This window comes from Diabrotica undecimpunctata, chromosome 10 (genome assembly GCF_040954645.1).
Source record: "Diabrotica undecimpunctata isolate CICGRU chromosome 10, icDiaUnde3, whole genome shotgun sequence".
Taxonomy (NCBI): Eukaryota; Metazoa; Arthropoda; class Insecta; order Coleoptera; family Chrysomelidae; genus Diabrotica; species Diabrotica undecimpunctata.
The window spans coordinates 70,503,939-70,520,463 of NC_092812.1; the positions used below are offsets into that span (position 1 = coordinate 70,503,939).

At 30.7% G+C, this 16,525-nt stretch overlaps 1 protein-coding gene across 1 annotated transcript in view; it reads left to right on the forward strand.

Moving 5' to 3' along the window:
• Delta (neurogenic locus protein delta) overlaps positions 1-16,525 on the forward strand; it is a 453,254-nt gene that overhangs the window by 53,380 nt on the left and 383,349 nt on the right. The window lies entirely within an intron of this gene.

Genomic DNA, 16,525 nt, shown 5'->3' on the forward strand with positions numbered 1-16,525 from the left:
GTATGGCACAGCACAGCACAGGTCTCCCCGAAAAAATCAATAGATATATATCTTCAAATGTAACTTTAATTGGTTACTGAAAGATCTACCCTTTATTATACAAGTAAACTAGAAAGTATTTATATATAATATTTATACCTATTTATACAATAGTTAAATTTTATTTATTGGCGTGTTTATGGCTAGGTACCAATGATACAGTAGGTAATATTTTTTCATAAGTCAACGATTCGACCGTTACTTGAGGGAAGTTCATTTTATCTAACAATAAAACACTGAAAACTTTTGTTTTCAAAACTTCCACAAAATTTATTATAATTTATTATCACTACAGCTGTTTCGGCAAAGTACCTTTCTTAAGTGATCTATTTTTTACTGTGTCTACACTTTATAGGCTTTAACTGAATAAGTTGGGGAGGGGCGAGCTGTTTGTCTTAAGTTGGCCATTCAAAATTATACCTGTATTTTTTAAATTATTAATTTCCATAGATTCTAACAAAGATAGCTTAAAGCCTTTATTTTAAATATGGAGAATTTGAAATTCATCATTAAATAAATGATTATGATGTAGAAGGTGAAGTGGGTACGTGGAATCTGTTTTTCTATTACTGAAAACTTTTGTGTTCTGATATACATTTGTTAAAGGTTATACCAGTTTGACCGACGTAAATTTTGCCAGTTACCACATGCAAGTTTGTATAAACCACTGTCTAAGTGCTTTTTCTTCTGGCTCTTGTTGTTCTTAATATATTTGCTTACCTTGTTGTTTGTTTTAAAAGCTGGTGCTATTCATTCATCTCTTTTTGTGTTTCCACATGTGTTTTTATGTGTTTATGTGAGACCAAATCGAGCCTTGGCCTCCTCCAAACTATGCCTCAGAAAAAATCTCACCGATTTTCGACCTCCAGTATGTGTTTTTGAAGCGGAACACAATTGTGAGCGACAAATTGTTGTTGATATCTTGCTTGTATATATTGTAACATTTTTAAATAAAACGAGCGGTTCGAATTTATATAAATATATTTATTTATAAGTTTACAGCACCAAAATATCTTATCAACTAACTTAACTCATAGAAGGTATACTTATATATAAAAGTTATTATGTACTAGAATATTCTGGCGTAGTCCACCTCTAATTCGTTTGCTTGTCGGGTCGAACTCTCCAGCGATCGACAGTTCCCGTCGTTTCTAGAAGGACAGATCATCCTCGTCCCGGGCTGCAACCGTTATATGGGCCACGTAGAATGCATGTTCGTAACAATATAATTGAGCAGAAGCTACTTAGTTTATGTTTGGTGATGAAAACTTTGTTTATTGCTTGTAAAAGAAGCAGAGCTACGATAAGAACACCTCCAAAGGATAGCATAAAAAATCAATAAATGAAAGAAATAAATAAATTACTAGCAGACATGAATAAGGAGATTAAAACGGAAATAAAAGAGTTGAAAACAGAAATGAAGGAAAAAAATAAGGAGATCAGACAAGATATCATGGAAGCTAAAGAAGAAATAAAACAAAATAATGAAGAAATAAAAAACATAAAACTAGAAATAGAAACGAAGAATGAGCAATGCACAAAAGAGAAACAAAAACTGAAACGAGAAAAAAACCAAAACCGATAAAAAAAAAGATAACAGAATAATTAAATACTTATTGGAAAGATTGGATAACGAAAAAAGAAAAAAGAATATAATTATTAGTGGATTAAAAATAGACTCTGAAGAAACAAAAACATTGAAAGAGGGAATAAATAATATGTTAGGAAATCATCTAGATTTCAAAAGAAGAAGAAAAAGAAGAAGAAGAAACAATGGTCTTAAGAAACAAATACAAACTCAAGAATCTGAAGTCAGAGAAAATACGGGTTACAGAGGATCTCACAAAATATGAGAGAGAGAGAGAGAAAATGAAAGTAAGAGAAAGAAAGTAAGAGAAATGAGGGAAAATGGAAAAATAGTCAAAATAGGATACAATAAAACCACAGTAAACGGTAAAGAATGGGCATGGTGCCGTAAAGAAGAAAAAGTAGTAGAAATAGCGAGTTCAAAAAACTACCAAAAGCGCATAACAGGAACCAAGGAGAGGTCGTGCAACGAATAGAGAAAGAAGAATTTCTAAATAAGCTGGACAATGATAATAAATGTTTAATTTTACGGTAATAAAACAAATAACGGATATAATGATAATACAAAAACCAGGGAGCATGAAATCAAGGATAACACTAGTAATGGAGAAGCAGAAAACGGTAATAAGGAAGTAATGAGATGGAATGAAATCATAACGAGACAAATCATACAGACATAACGATATGGAATGTGACATCTCTGACCGGCAAGAAAATAAAGGCTATAGAAGAAATAAAAAAAGGGATATACAAATAATGGGAATAAGCGAAACTTTAAGTACTAAATACTTAATAGTTTTCTATATTTGATATGTTATTTAAAATATTTTAATGATTGTATAAATTAACGTTAATAAAACGGAAATAATATAATTAAATTTTAATATAATACTTCAGTCGGTTCACAATTTGTTGATAGCTCACTACAAGTTTAACCCTAATTAGAAAACTGAAATACAGAGACGATAGGTAATACGATATAATAGTAAAAACCAACCTAAAACTGACGGTTTAAGACGTCTTCGACTAACCCACCTTATATCTGAAGAAATACAATACCTTATAATCCTATTACGGGGGTATTTTGAATGGTTAGAGATGAACGACCAGTATCGTAAAGTATATGATTGAAACATTTATTTGAACTAAATAAATATATTTTTTAAATTGTACTTATGTAAATTGTATTTTTTAATAAAACTTATTTATTTTTTCAAAAATAAAAAGTTTCTTGCCATTTGTAAAAGATACATTTATTTAATTAAGGAAAAAGGCGCCAAATGTCGCCTGGCAAAATTTCCAATGTGTTTTAAATGTATCCATTATTTTCGAATCCGGAGAAAACTAATAAATATTTTTGAAAAATTTAAACGCAGAATGAAAGATTACATTATTACTCAGGGCAGAAAGTCCCTGAAAACTTCTACAATGTTTATTTTAATATGTTATGTAACAGGGGTGAAAATAAAAGAGAAAATATAGTATAATTTTTAATTGAAAATATTGCATGCAAAAGAAACTTTTTATTTATTCTAAAAAATATTTCATTCTGCCTTTAAATTTTTCAAAAATGCTGTTTAGTTTTCTCAGGATTTGAAAAAAAAAATGGATACATTTAAAACACATTGAACATTTTGACAGGCGACATTTTGCGCCTTTCCCCTTTAATACCTTACGATTACGACTATTATTACTTAACCTTATATAATTACGATTAGAAAACTATTCAAATTCAAAATAAATAGGATCAACTTCGGAATCCCAGTCATCTTGAGGGTTAATAATTAGCGGTTGTGTCTCTACGGTCGCATCAATTATGTTATCAAGATCCCACATTTTTTGTTCTTCTTCTATTACATGCCTTACTGCATCTTTCCAGTTTTGTTCTGTAATATGTTGTAAAGACTCGTATAACAATTCACGTACAGCTTGTATTTTATATAACGTATTTTTTCTAGCCACATAACTTTTCATTTGTGCCCAAATGAGTTCAATTGGATTTACTTCGCAGTGGTCGGGTGGAAGTCTAAGGACTGTAATGTTTCGCCTTTCCGCCATTTTGTCAACTACGTATTCCTTGAACTTAGATTTGTGTTGCCGGGCAATTTTTAGAAGTTCTGGTTTTACGTCAAGAATATCCTGTTTCTTCCACGCAGTCGTTGGAAGTCTTTCTACTAGTCGTGAATGATAAGGTGCATTATCTAATACTATAATTGAATTTGGTGATATGTGTTCAATCATCTGCTCAAAATACTCTTCGAAAACATCAGCTGTCATCTCCTCGTGATAGTCTTTTGTGCTTTTGGACTGAAATTCCAACAAACCATGCTTAACAAATCCTTTTTCACTGCCAATGTGAGAAATTATTAATCTACTGCCTTTACCAGAAGGTGGGGAGATACCAGTAGACTAACCTTCCATAAAGGCTTGCCTGGAGCTTAATATATTTTTATCTGATCAAATTTTTTTTAGAGTATGACCTGAGTTTACCCACGTTTTATCCTGGTAGAAGATGGGCCTTCCTTCAGCCCGGAATTTTCGTATGGATCTTAGATAATTTCTTCTCCAACATATTATCTCCTCCCGGTCAATTAAAAGTGATTTTTGGACTGATTTCTCCCACCGGAAATTTAATTCTTTTAAAACTTGCCACAATTTAGTTCGTCCGATATGAGGCAGATCCGGGTCGTCTCTAACTTCTTGTAAAATTTTGTTTAGGTTTGGTATTTCTTTTTTGAAAAAAAATCCATGAATTTTCCTTCGAATACCATTTTTGGCAAATTCATCAATTTCAATAGGCTTTTTCCCTCTCTTTAAGTGTATGTTTGTGTTTGGGTTAGCTATACCGTGTTTTTTTCTTTCTGATAGGAACCTATATATAGTTGACTCTCCTACGCCAGCCATGTTGAAACAACTTTCGACTATGTTGCGAACAGTGTTTGTGGGATTCTGAGAAACCAGAGCATCGTGAACATTCAGGACAATAGTCTTCTCTCTTGGTGAATAGACAGACTTACTGACTGTACGCAACAGTACCGTTGTAAAACTTGATGATGTTGATGATGAAGCCATCACAAACAATCCAACAAAACGAGCACGAGCGAAAGGTACGTATATGTTCGTAGGTATATGGAATAAAAAATCACTCACACACTGCATATAATTCGCAAAAGAAATATTCGAGACGCTAATTACTGCTGTAGACGCGGACACACCGACGAGCCGTAAATTACATGCGATCAAAAACGTACTAAACAAAAAAATTGTTTTTGTTCGTAATAACTTCACCCTTTTAAGTTAAGTTTCGAATATAAACTGAACAAACGAGGCATGTGGCCAAAGCATACCCATTATATTATTAAAAATCTGGGGAATTCCATCCTAATTATCTTGCAACGAATAGTACCTTCGGATATGAATTCCAGGTTTTCTAGTAAAGTGATTAAACGCGAAGATTAGTATTGAAATATCCAAAGAGATAAGGTATTCTTATTTACAAAATTGTTAATTTAATATAATATAATTACATAACATTAGCCGTGAAAGTTTTAATTGTTTTTTTGCTAAATATATTAGTATTAAAATATTATTAATATTATATATATAACAGTATCAAAAAATATTATATTATTATTTAATGAATAAATACCTCAGGAACGCCTATGGTTTACGACCGTTTTATGAGTTTGAGGCACATTTCGTGCTCTCAACAATTTATGAACGGAGAATAATGCTTATTTATGTATATTTTATTATAAAATCAATATCTTAACTATTGCTAAAATATCAGTGACTGCCATACAATAATCGTGCAGTTACTTGAATGGAATTTCTTCTATCGATGCCTTTAGTAAGGATATAAAGAAATCGGTTCTAACTTTAGTAATTTATATTAAAAAAACTGTTACACGTTGCATGAGAAAAGAAATTTCAGATAGATCAACATGTCAGAACTGCGTCACATTTAGCCAAAAAAGACAAAAATAAATCTGGAGAAAAATATCAAGCTTTGATTTCGGTCAAGTCTTTTCGGTTAAGTTCGAAAGACGGAAACGAATAAGTTACTTTTAATGAAGACTTATGCCGTGCATTATTGTCTTCAAATATACAGCCTTCAAAATAATCCAATGAAAACTTAATTTCTTAAAAAAAAATAATGTAAATTGAATATTCCAAGTGAAAGGACTCTAAAGAGAAACCATGCCAACTCGTACTCGTCAGTAATAGATAATATTAGTGACAATTACTTCTACGTGTGTGTTGAAGAACCCATCGATTCGTCAGGAATATATATTGCTCATTTAATGATTGGTATTCTAAGCTATCAGATATTACCAAAATCCTATTTAATATCATGCAAGCAATTAGAAAAAACTAACTCAACTACAATATCACGTTTTGTAAAAGAAGAAATCAAAATTTTTTCTTCTTGCAGCTGTCCTTAGCCATAAATTATTGCTTTTTTTATCCGATGCTGCCGAAATATTTTATACCAACTTAATACATGTTACTTGTTTAGCACATGGAATGAACAGAGTTGCGGGAGAAATTAGAAAAAAGTTTCCTTTTATAAACTTAAATATGTTTTTCAAATCTCGTATAAGATTTCAACTTTATAAAGAAATGATTCCAAATATTCCATTTTCACCAGAACCCGTTCTAACAGGATGTGGAACATGGCTGGAAGTCGCTCTTTTCTATTCAGACTATTTCGTAGATTTAAAAAAGATAATTGACGCTTTAACGGATGAAAGTTCTCAATATCTGCAAGATGCCAAACAAATTTTTAAAAACGACGTTCTTCAGCAGCAACATTCATTCATTAAATCAAATTTTAGTTTGCTTAAAAAACTATTACTCAATTAGAATCATCAAAGTTGTCCTTGGTAGAAAGCATAGCCGTAATAAAAGAAATTAGATCCGCATGTCAAAATCTTAAGGCCGGCTCCACACATGGGATCCAACTGGAGCCAACGTTGGGTCAACTGTGTTCCCACGTTCGGTGAGGCATGCACACATTGGGTTGAGTATTGAGGCGATATCGTATTAGGCGATAGTATTGTGCATATGATTATATTTTGCTACAAAAAAGGCGAATTTTACGTCATTTTGTCTACAGCGTAACTTAAAGCTACTAGATCTTTAGAGATGCCGTATTTGGCAACTGCAGACTGAATATATGAGCGTAAACCTGATGTCGAGTCTCCGAATCCCATTTATTCTTTTATTAACTCAATTCCCAAATTTCTTAGCCTTTTATTTTGGCTATATTCTGCATCAAACATGACGTTAATCCACAGCCGATACATATTTTAAAAGTTACATGAACAAAATGATCTATATTTCAAAATTAAAAGCATATACTTTTGTAAGATATTTAGATAAGTACATTTTTTTGATGCCTGACTGAAAAAAACAGATATGAATATTATTTGTTTATCTAAGAAATGGCCTTTTGAGCATAAACCTCGTTCTGATAGATTACCGACGTGAATCGGAGTGTTCATCCTAAACAACTCAACGGAAGTGGCTCAGGTGGCCGAATATCAATTTTAACATGTTGTAAATTTGTTTTTTAATGCCGTCATGGAATGAAAATTTTCTTCGATAAAGTAATTTATATTTTCTAAAAAGAATGCTGTGTAAAATGGCAGCACAAGTATTTTAAAAGAAAAGAGAAGACGAGGACTCTTTTTATAAACTGTCGTTTGTCATTGGTTTATTTTCTTTTGCTTTGCTAGATTGTGCAAAATCGGGTAACTAATTTTATGCAGTCACCAACTAAATTATGTGCAAATAGCATAATTATATGCCGATTGGAACACTGCTGTAGCGCCAATGTGTGGTCGGCATCACCAGTATTGGCGCCAATCCCTTGATGTGTACGCAAAAACCGACAGTCCACGGAAAACTCCCAATGTTGGACCAAGTCATAAAAACGTTGGCGCCAACATTGGCCCCAACTTAGTTTTGTCGGTACACACATTGGACGAACGCTGTTGGGGCCAACGTTGGCCCCCATGTGTGGAGCCGGCGTAAAGGTGACACTGAAACAGATATTTTTCAAAAATTTGAAACAATAATTCAAAAAAACAATGGTTTTTAGAAACTTACTGAGGTAGCTGACGTTCTTGTTGGCAATTTTTGCGAAGAAATAGATTTAGAAGCAAATATTTTTTTGAATTGAAAATATGCTTCCATTATATCCGTTGATATATGGAAAGAAGTTTCTCAATTTACAAATATATGTACACAGATAGAAACCATAAGTTTTTATTGGAAAATTGTGAAAAACATTTGATCATTTACTGTTTCCATAATTCTAAGGAATAGTTTTCATTGCAATTAATTAGTACATTGCAATAACCTGCTTAGTTTTTAAATTCATTTATGTTTTTTTCTAATTATTAAAATAAACATTAATTAATATACCATTATTAAATATATGTTTCCATTGACAGTATGCATATTTTTTCAAAAAATGCATATTTAATGCATATGTTCTAAAAAATGCATATTTATTGCATAGTTTTGGGAAAATTAGTGCATATTTATGCGCATATTTTTCACTTTTTTTTTGCATCTATGCCTAAGTCTATTAATGACATAACAGTTAATTCTATTTTCTCAATTTTTTGTTTCATGATCGCCATTTTCTTTTGCAGATTTCCGTTTTCTTGTATTAACTCATTCATTGTAGTTTATATTCACTATTTTCCTTCCTGATCTCCTTCATTTTCTTTACTATATTTCCCATCACATTTTTTATATCCTCAAGCTCCTCATTTTCCTTTTGTTGTTATGTACTAGCTGCCCTAATAATTCGATAATTTCATTCTGGTTATTTGTTTTTTATATCATTATGTGTTTATGTTTGGTGTATTTGTTACTTCTGCCAAATATTTCTTCTGGTTCATGTTTTTCCTTCTTTTTGCCACCATCTGATCTATTATTGTCACTGTCTGAATTATTTTATATCCTTCTTTTTGAATATTAATAGCAAAACTTCTTCAATACAACCTGTTTTCTGTCTCTTTTTCACAGGCGCAGTTAAACTTTTATGCACCTTTAAAGTGTATAATATATGTCTTAATTTTTTACTACTTTTTATTTATTTTTCTCTTTTCTAAAACTTTTGTTTATTTAATGTGTGACGTATATATCCGCTAGCGAATACTAGTGCATGCCACGCACAGACCCACGTGGCTAAAATAATCACGCCACTTACGAAGTTAAGGGGGCGGGAATTATCTAAACATCAAATGATAATCGAACCGGACTGCTTCACCTCAGTCATTTCTCTTGCATGACAATTGTTTATTTTTTTGCGATAAGAATACCAGCATTCGCACAAATGTACGCCGAATAGAACACCTGCCCCGTCAAAAATTTCCTTAAAAAATCTGCAAAACACATGTCTCATATCCCTGGGAACCGAAGCAACAGATGCTGCCTTGAACGAATCTCTACACCTACATTTATTATTCGAAAATTTACCTGCACTTTAAGTACACTCGGCCATAGGTATACTCCCCCAAATGTTTCCCATACTTATTTTCATTCACATTGACGGAACTAAGAGGTAGAAATAATTATATAACGAAAGCCAAAACCTTCAAAAATAATTAAAAAAAAAATGATTGAGACATTTTAAAGTATCTATATTAATTTTTCGTAAATTATGGATTTTTATCAAATCTCTTGATCTGTGAAAACCACAATTAAAAAAACATTATTTGAATAGAAAGAGTGAGTTCAAGAAAGTGTTTTGTTTCATTAGGATATAAACAAAAGAAACTACACTTTATTTGGTATTGAGGGAAAGTTGTAAACTTTAATTGAGTATGCAAAACGCTTGAAAAGTAGACACTATACTTATGTAAAATACTTAATAAATTTATATAAACATTGACATTGGAATTCAACCTAAAGCTTCTCTATTTTCCTTCCTCACCCTGTAAAAGATCCGAATACAATATAAATATGTTTCTATATTTATTATTATTGGTAGCGATAGATGTGTTTTTGGGTCAAATAATTAATTAGCAATATATCTCTAAAATATGCATGGAAATAAATATTGGAGATTATCACCACAATAGTACTGTCTTGGTGGCGCAGTCGTAAGAGAGTCAACTTACTGAGCGTAAAAATCATGCGTCTTAGTTCTCTGGCTGAAATAAAAAAAATTCTTCTTTGTTCAATCGGTTCTCACCCGAGATATTGCAGTCGTTCGGATATATTAAGCGACTCTTTGTAAAGACAATATAGCCGACTTTACTTAGTAACAAGGCAATTACTCACTCAAAGCACACACTACAACAACATAAACAATGTACGATAAGCCAATTGGCTACAGTACGAGAAAAATGCCAGCACAATATGTTTATTTAAATCATATTTATAAATTATTTCTATATTTTGTCAGTATTTAGACATAATATATTTACTTCTTTGTTACCGGCCGTATTCCCGTAATATGCCAATTAAGTTAGATTTTTACTCGACTCAACTGTATAGGCGGGTTTGACGGTTGAAATACAGTATGAGAAAATACAAAAATATTCATCCATGTTTTAATGGAACTATTTTTAAATAAACAATCAAAACGTCAAACTCATTATTTTACTCATAACTTAAAAACTATCTATTTAGAGACTTAACGTCAACATATAACTTTTTTAGAAGAAAAAGATACACAAAAAGAGATATGCTAAATTAAAATCGGTTAATAAACAAAAAAGTGATTGCAAAATGAATAATAAAATCGCAGTTTTTAATTATTGTTAAGAAATTTTTTATTTTTTATTAAAATTTGTTTATATGTTCCTGAACTTGAGAGTCGTATGGTGTTTGAATTTTGTGCAAAAGATGGACCAGATCAGTCCAGATAATTGTACTGAATGGATCTCAATAAACCAGGGCTTATTTTCTTTGTTAAGATGTATACTAATAACCTATGGAGAAAAGGTTTAAAAAATTACAATTATGTATACAAAATAATATAATAGTAAATAGTACTTTTTAAGCTTATAAACATTTACAATAACTCCGTAGAATTTAGTTCAAATTAAATGGCAAAAATATTCGAAAAGCTGGTTAAAAAACACAACTTCTAGAAAAAAAGAGGTCGTACAACCTTTAGGAGCCATTATAGCCCCTTTTTTTTAAATCTCTGTTACGTTATTTAACAATATTAAGGGCTGAAATGAACCAATCTTTTATGAGAAAAGTCAAAGTTTTTAATAAATTTTTTAGCAAATAAAACTATCTAGAATTTTTAAACACGAGTGTTGTAAACAAAGAGTATTTTGCGTGGGGGGAGAAAATAAGTGGGGGCAGCCCAATGAAGGGCCAGCCGCGCTCTCCAAAAAATCCAACACGCTTTCAAAATAGAGCATTCGAAAAAAAGTTAATAACTATGGGATGTACAATTGTACAAACCTTTTCCTAAGTCGCTTTTTATTGTTCATTTTTTATTTATTTATTTAAAATATAATTACATTAAATAAATATTATTTATAAACAATATTAAATTGTTATTTATAAACAATTTTTCCATATAATCTTATTAAATTTAATAAAAAACGTATACTATACGAATGGAAATTAATGTGTAAATGAAGAAATATTCAGTTTTTAAAGATGATATTGGAAAGGTGACCTCCATTTTGTCGGACACATTCTTGCAGCCGTGGTACAAAGCTGTTTACGACATTGAGTAACATTTCTTGAGGTACTACTTTCACTTCTTGGCGTATTCGTTCTTTCAAAGCCTCTATAGCTCTTGGGGGTTACTTTAAAAGACTTTCGAATTTAGATACCCCCAAAGAAAGTTGTCGCATAGAGAGAGGCATGGACTACGAGATGCCAAGAAAATATCCCCGTACGACTGGGGATCTTCTTAGTAAATCCATTGACATTCGTGATGTGTGACATGTTGCACCATCATTTTGAAAGGTCGTCTGATCATTTCTGTAATTCTTGATTGCCGGAAGAAAAAAATTATTTAACATATGCATGTAGTGAACAGAGTATACTTTTACTGCCTGCTCATCCTCGTCCTCAAAAAAAATAAGGTCCGATGATCCCTTACGAAAAAATTGCACGTCACAACGTTACCTTTTCTAAATATAGGGGTCCGTCGTGTAATTCCTGCAGATTATTGGAGGACTAATAGCGGAAATTTTACGTATCCACTTAGGTGAAAGTGGGCATTATCACTCATCCAAAGATTATGCAGCAAGTTGTCGTTTTCAATAACTATTCAATAACAATGTTCAATACCAAATATAATATATTATATGAAATTGTAACTACTTAAAGTTTAAATTCATAATCTTATTTGAAATAATCCTCTTATAACAAAAGTGCATGTTGCAAAGAGAAAATAATGGTAAAAATCGTTTAAGCAATTTTTTTGTAAAATTTTTTTGACCGTTTTTCTAGGTTAACTGGCGAATTCTGAGCAAAAATATTTTAGTAACTTTTTTTTAATGGATCGTTTTCTAGTTAATAAATAATTTAAGGTCTTAAAAAGCGCGAAAATTTTCTTTTTCTATTTTACAAAATTCTGAAGAGTTTTTAATAATAATTTTATAGCATGCCATTGTTTTTAATTGTTAATTTCACGCCGCGCAGAGTTCCGCGACCGCTATATATACATAATACGATGTCGAAACCACATAATATAATATATACCAACATAACATATGTATAACGCCCATGTTTAAACTATTCTCAATAAATTTGTTTGCTAAAAGTTTTGTTAACAACCTTTCTTATAAAACGTTGGTTAATTTCAACCCTTAATGTTGTTAATTAACGTAACAGTGATTTAAAAAGAAGGTGCTATCTTGGCTGGTAATAGCTGTTAAGCTATTCTTAAAAGTTGTATTTTTTAACGAGCTTTTTTAGGAGTTGTAAATGTTTATGAGCTTAAAAAGTGATATTTATTATTAAATCATTTTGTGTACATAAATGTAATTTTTTCATAGGTTATTAGTATACGTCGTTATAAAGAAAATAAGCTCCTGATTATTGAGATCCATTCAGTCAAATTACCTGGATCAGCCTTAGAAATTTCAAAACATCTTCATCTGCACCTAAACAAATTTTAATAAATAATAAAAAAGTTATTAACAATATTTAAAAACAGCGATTTTATTGTTAATTTTGCAATAACTTTTTTGTTTATTATCCGATTTTAATTGAGCATATCTCATTTTGTATATATTTTCTCTCAAAAGTTGGCTGTTGATGTCACATCTCTAAATAGACAAGTTTTCAAATTATGAGCAAAATAATGAGTTTGACGTTTTGATTGTTTATTTAAGAATAGGTCCACTAAAAATTTGTGTATCCCTAGATGAGTGCCTTTTTGTATTATCTTATATTACACATTTCAGTTGAACATTTTTTTAAAGAAATATTTGATTTCGCCACTTTATTCATGACATAATCATGACTAAAGGTTTCATTTACCTCTGTAGTTAGAGTACATGATATGTTAACACGTACACCTAAGAAATGTCCGCTTAACAGTGATTTATGACTCTCCCTCAATACCAAATAAAGTGTAATAAATAGATTCAGCTCCGCCACTGATCAAAACAGTATGTGTGTTTATTTACTATGATGTAATGGCGTACACATAAAGAACGCTATAAAGCATATAAGGAAATGTAATAAATACCCTTCCAATATTTATTGTCTTTGACCATTTAAGAAAGTCGGAAAGTTAGTTAAGAAAATAATTTCCTCTTACATAAATTATTTATTGACGCCTCTGAAATATTAGGATCTTACTTTTTCATTGTGTTTCACATGTCCGGATGAACAAAAAATGCACCAGAAGGTAGAAAGGGTTTAAAATTACCCTTGTGGAAATATAATAGGACCAAACTATTTTAGGTTTGTATGGACTTTGAAAACTTTTCGGTTCTCACACGGATTGGAAACTTTACTCATAATGAAAGACCTTTTTACGCATTAAAATATTCCGCTGACTTCTTCTATTCAGATTAAGAATTAATATCCTTAAATTAATCATATTGGACTAGATATAAGCGTAGCAAAGTCAAAAATATTATATTCGATTTAGAAATGATTATTAACTATACAGGAATACAGGACACTCGTTTTAAAATAATTTCATATAAATACAATTATTATTTTTAAACATATTATTTAGTTTATATAATAGTTAAATTTACTATCAATTGTACAATCTGTATCATATATCAATAATATAATTGCTTTAAAATATAAATAATTAATAAATAATAAAATTACTTTATTCAATTTTGAAAAATACTATTTAAATTTCTCATTATATTTTGACCCCCCACTTATTTTCCTTAATTTTGGGAATACAAAACAAGTTTTAAATAAAAGTTGTATTATTTTATCTATACCGACCAACAATGTGGCAACAGACCAAATTTTTTATACAGGGAGTGCCCAATAAAATACATCTTCAATATTTCAAATGGGACACCCTGTATTTTTTTATAGTTTTGAGTAGCTCTGCATTTTCTGATTACAAATATATATTATAGTGTAGCATTAGTTTTGTTCTATAATAGCGTATGGTACTACTATACTACACTAAAATAAGAAAAAAATATATTTGGAAAGTCAACAAAATTAATGACTTACAATACTACATTTAAGATACAATACTACATTTAAGATACAATACTACATTTAAGATACAATACTACATTTAAGATACAATACTACATTTAAGATTACAATAGATGCCCAAACTGCCCTCCATTGTTATCAATGCACAAGTAATATCTTCGTCTCAAATTTTCTAATGCGTCAGATATTGTGTTATCATGACCATTTAAATTTTCAATTTCCGCGCGAACTTTTGCAGTAATAGTGTTAATATTTGTATTTGAATCAAAATACACTTTTTCTTTTAAAAACCCCCATAAAAAACTATCACATGGTGTTAAGTAGGGACTATTTAGTGGCCATGTAATGGTACCCTTATTGCCGATTCAAACATTAAATTGATTATTTAAATGTTCTTGAACGGCTACGACATTATGTGGCGGTGCTCCATCTTGTTGCAATATCATGCTATTTAATTGATTTTGTGTATAATTTTGATTTAATAACTTATCCACTTCTGTAATGACTGTATCCAAATATGATTCCCCAGTTAATTTATAATCATAAAACAATGGTCCAACTATTTTGTTTTGAAATATTCAGCACCACACATATATTGATTTTCTTCTTGACTTTTTTATTTGCTTAATTTTTATTTTTCTATTATTTTTCTGTTCCCACGAATACCTATTTCTTCTATTAAAAATGCCTGAAGTTGAAAAATTTGATTCATCTGTCCATAAAATGTTATAAAAATAATTAGGATCATTGTTCAAATTTGTAAGCATGTCTTGACAGAACTGTAAACGCTTTCTCTTATGAACATCGGTAAGTTGTACCGGTAATATTTTGTACGGCTTATAGTTGTGCTTTTTTAAAACTCTATGTATCGTCGAACGGCTTTTCTCTAATGCATTAGTAGCATTGTTTAGAATAGTTTCGGAATTTTCTAAAATAAAAATGTTATTATGGATTTAATCTATTATTTAAGTATTTAATTTTTACCTTTAAAGTAAAGCAAAGTATTAAGATCTTTATCATCATTTCCTACGATAGTACGTTTCTTCCGTTCAAACATTTTTTCATTTATGACATGACGATAATTATATAAAAATGTATTTGCAGAAGGAGTCTGTCGATCTGGATGAATCAGCCTATATTCTCTTCTTACCGCTTGCTTGTTTTTATTATTTTTTACATAAATTGAGAATATATCTACTTTTTCATCTGCAGTATAACCCATTTCGGTATGAGGACTGATAGTTTATAATAAATTAATAATTGTTTCATTTTGAAAATGTCAGTTGCATAGCCACCTATGGTTACCCTTTTGTAGTACCATATGCTATTACAGAACAAAACTAATGCTACACAATGTTATACATTGGTAATCAGGAAGTGCAGGGCTACTCAAAACTATAAAAAAATACAGGGTGTCCCATTTGAAATATTGAAGATAAATTTATTGGGCACTTCCTGTATACAAAATTTGGTCTGTTGGTGCATTGTTGGTCGGTACAGATAAAATAGTACAACTTTTATTTGATACTTTTTTTGTATTCCCGAAATTAAGGAAAATAAGTTGGGGTCAAAATATAATGAGAAACCCGGTACCATCTTTTTTATTTACCCCTTAATAAGACATGGGATATAAGGAGAATTACTTTGTTTGTTTTTTATACGTTTGGTATTTAAAGGAGGTAAATAAAACATATTTTTGTTGAAATAAAAAATAATTTGAAAAAATAATAAAAAAAAGTGGTGGGAACTATTTTCATGTTGTTTTCATAAAGCTACTTGACAATTACTACGTATAATGTGAGTTCGTTTTTCTTCTTTTTTTGTTAGTCAAAATCTGCATCTTGTATAATTTTTTTGATCATCTGGTAAATGTGGTCCCATATTTCTCAGCCGAATTTCGCCTGGAACACCAAAGTTTTCTGTTTTTTTATTTTTAGATATCACAGGTCAAGATGCCTCTACTGTAAAGTCACCTATGAGAGCTCTTCCAAGGCGAAGCCTAAAATCCTTGTAGGAAGTATTTTTTTAACATGAATTCTTGTGTACATGATATATGTATTAATCCCACTTGCATCTAAAAGAAAGAAGAATAATCTCATCCACGATTTTCTAGACTTCGTACTTACTTTTTTTTTGAGAGGAAAATCCTTAGAAGAATATTTGGGCCTTATCACTACATTAATAGTAAGCAATACCGGATGAGAACAAATGCTGAGGTCAAGCAGATGTATAGAGCGAGCGATATAGTCCA